Raw genomic sequence first — 3,835 nt, 5'->3', positions numbered from 1 at the left:
CACTGTCGAACAAGAGGAAGAAGGAGAGGTGGCTGGTCAGGCGTATGTTCCACAACCATACGCTCCTCAGGATAAGGTACAACAAAAAACTTATGCTGAGGAGTTTATTTCCCTCAACGACCAAGGTATCTTGTACAATTTTGATGACCATGCGGCCCTTAATCAGCAAGTACATCTCTGCTCTGACAACATCGACAACATTGTGGCCCGAGGGTATTTGTACGAGCATGTTGGTATAATCCAAGTTCACTGCCAGAACTACGATGATTCACATGCCCAGATTATGGTTTCGAAAATCCTGCAAGAGGACGCTGAAATCCCAGTCCCAATTGAATAGTGCAGATATGTTAGGGACGTATACCAGATGTTCCTTCCTTGGCCTAAACACTTAATTCTAACAACCGAGGTAACTTCTCTTATAAATTAATTATTAATGATTAGTGGAGTTTGAATATCTTCAATATTCATCCGTAGTGAAGTAGGTTCTGCGAATATATGTGCTGCGGTGAGATGGATGAACAAACTACTGTTATATATGTGTTATTTGTCGTTATACAGCCATGTTTAAAATTTTTGGGGTCATTCAATTACAACCGTTATGCTGTCGAAATTTCGGTAGAATTTTGATATATATATATATATTATGTTCTGTTTTGTTTAGGGTCCACTCGCTCAACCGGCCTCAAGACGTGATGCGTCAAAGGGGAAAGCTCCGATGCTTTCTCCACAAGGCCGTGGTGCACGGGAAGATGACTTGTTCATGGAAGAGAAGATGGCGTTGATCCCTAATTCGCTAAAATGGATGATTCATGAATTCCTGAGGCTCAAAGATAAACGTGATATAATCACAATTCCTGTCCCCCGAGGGTTCATTGCACCGCGTACCCAGATCACGTTATCTAGAGAGGATTTGCAGCAGGTTGCTATGTGTGACTACATCGGCAACCAGGGAATGCTGTTTGGAATGATGTATACTCTTCTTTAATCTAATTAACCTTATATCAAATTATAGTTAAATTATTATAAGACAATAACACTTTTTTTGGCAGGCACATATGGGAGAGCATCAACGGTCTGAGGAAAATTTTCAAGTTTTACGACCCAGAGCTTCTCATAGTGCATGGGATCACCGATGAAGACAAGAGTCAGTCTTTTGACGATGCGGCAAGACGATTGGCTAATTGGTTATCATTAATGAACAACAACCACCAAATGTTCTTTATTCCTTGGAATATCGGGTAAACTTTATTAAATTCTTTAGTGCTAATTGTTCATTTCTATATTATGTCTTCAAATTATTTTTATACTATCTTACTTATATTTCAATATAATTTTCTAGGATGCATTGGACGCTAGTGGTGGTTACGCCAAGGAAAATTATCTATTTAAACCCTTTAAGTGGCCGCCCAATTCCCGAAGTAATAGAACAAATGATCGGAAGGTAATAATTTAATGACTTCTTATGTAACGAATTTAAATTAACTAACGAATTGAAATGCTAATATAATTTTCCAAAACAGGGCATTCATGTATATAGGGAACGCACATGAGTATCTTGGCCCGTGGCAAGGAATTAACCAAGAAAACTGTCCAAGACAACCTAAAAGCCAAGAATGTGGTTTTTATGTTTTGAAATATATCACTGACATCGTCGCACGTGCCAACCCCAGCCGTTACATACAAGATCAAAAAGCTGTAAGTTTTAATTATTGATTATAGTATATAAATTCTATAATAACAAATATATAATATACATATACATAAACTAATATAAATTTTTAATTTTTTTAACATTTTGGGGGTAAGAAGCAATACGATCCAAAAATAGAATTGTTACCACTACAGCAAAAGTGGATCGAACAATTGATGGCGGTGATTCACGGTGATGATTGAGGTTGAAAGATCCAAGAATTTTTCTTCATTATGTAATTTTTATAGATTAACTTGTAGTTAGATTTATTAACTTATTAATATTTTTAACTAATTTTACATTAGTGTTTGTGTAATATTTAATTACTTTTATGAAATTAAATTATGTATTTTACCTAAATTTAAATAATATTTAATTTACATTTTAAAAAATAAATATGTAATTTAAATTAAATAAAATAATATATAAATTGATAAATATATAATTAAAATGTAATTAAAATTATATAATTAAATTAAAAAAAATGAAAAAACTGAAATTCGCGTACCTATGGCGTCGGTTGCTACGCCACATATGGCGTTGGTTCCTAGCCAATAATCGACGCCATAGGTACCCCTATGGCGTCGGTTCCTAGCTAATAACCGACGCCATGGGGGTACATATGGCGTCGGTTCATATAAACCCTTTAGCGTCGCTCTGATCAGCGTCGGTAGCGAATTTCGCGAAAATCGACGCTGAAAGGGCTTAAAAACCGCCTCTAAAGGGGGTTTTTGTAGTAGTGAAATGTCATTTTTGCCAGCAGATTTTTGTGCTGGTAAAAGTTGATATTGCGCTGGTAAAATAGAATTTACCTATGATGTGTTGGCAAAAGGGGGTTGGCAAATCAATATTGGTATTAGAACTTTTGCCAACATAAAATGAAAAGCGCTGGCAAAAAAGACTTTTCCCAGTGCATAAATGTGCTGGTAAAAGTTAGATTTTAGCCACTGCAAATGTACGCTGGTAAAACTTTGATCTCTTTGCCAGCGTAGTTTGCGAAAGCGCTGGTAAAAGTTACTTTTACCAGCGCAGTAGCGAACTGTGCTGGTAAAAGTGACATTTCTTGTATTGTGTGAAGGTTTAGTTTCTCCTATTTTGGTTGTGAGATTTTGATTACAGACTCAGTATCTCATTTTGTTCTGACTTATAGTCTTAATTTGTTTGCTCCTTTACCCCATTTGTTGTTTGAGTTACTTTGGTTGGACGAACAAAATATTTGTAATGGCTTTTGGAAGATCAGTTCTTGTTTCTTCGAATAAATATGTCAAATGCTTATAGTATCAAGAGTCTCTTAAGTTTTTATCTTCTTCTATCACTACTATTGATGATTCAAGTAAACCAAATTTGTGCCTCCTTTTCTCATCTTCCGAATAGGTCATTGATTTTTGGTGCTACAAACCATATGACAAGTAGTTCTAGCTTCTTTTCTAATCTTTAACCTCACGCTTCTATTTCTACTGTTACCTTAGTCGATGGATCACCATCTCGTGCTCTTAGATTTGGTCCAATTACTCCTACTCGAATTCTTTCTTTGTTGTTGGTTTTACATTTACTTAATTTTTCTTTTAATTTGATCTCTGCCAGTCAACTTACTCAGGATCTTAACTGTTGTATCTCTTTCTTTTTATCATTGCTTTTTTCAGAATATTATGATGAAGTAAATTATTGGTAAAGAACATGAATTCGAAGGCCTATACATTCTTGATACACTAATACTTAAAATCAGTTGCTTGTTCCGATGTATAATCCCTTCAAGGCACATTGTAGGTTGGGTCACACATCTCTTCCTTTGCTTAAAAAGTTTTGTCCACGATATAGTAAGTTGTCTTTGTTGGAATTTATTTTACAAGGATCTTAGATCTACTCACAAGTATGTTGTTTAACACCCTAAATATGAACTTTCTAAAACGATAAATAAACACATATAAAGTTAAGAAAACCTTACATTGATCGCAGTGGAATAATGTCTCCTTCCACTCAGATATCTAACCCTTGTATCCTTTCTGTCGCAGAGTATTATCAAGATCTGAGCCCGAATGTCCTTCTCTTTGTGTGTGATCCTTCACAGTCTTCCAATCTATAATTGAGGTACCACTTGCTGTGTGTGGGCACTACTCTATCACAAAGGGTTTCGAAATTTAGAAG

At 35.5% G+C, this 3,835-nt stretch overlaps 1 long non-coding RNA gene across 1 annotated transcript; it reads left to right on the top strand.

Moving 5' to 3' along the window:
* The first annotated feature begins 865 nt into the window (after positions 1 to 865).
* LOC133039465 (uncharacterized) lies at positions 866 to 1,989 on the top strand. Its single transcript, XR_009688621.1, has 2 exons — positions 866 to 1,238; positions 1,340 to 1,989. It is a non-coding gene; the product is annotated as an uncharacterized LOC133039465 (long non-coding RNA).
* The last annotated feature ends 1,846 nt before the right edge of the window (positions 1,990 to 3,835 follow it).

The sequence above is a fragment of the Cannabis sativa genome, chromosome 6, assembly GCF_029168945.1.
Source record: "Cannabis sativa cultivar Pink pepper isolate KNU-18-1 chromosome 6, ASM2916894v1, whole genome shotgun sequence".
NCBI classification, from domain to species: Eukaryota; Viridiplantae; Streptophyta; class Magnoliopsida; order Rosales; family Cannabaceae; genus Cannabis; species Cannabis sativa.
Note: the sequence above shows the minus strand (reverse complement) of the source record. Positions and strands in the feature narration are given on the sequence as shown.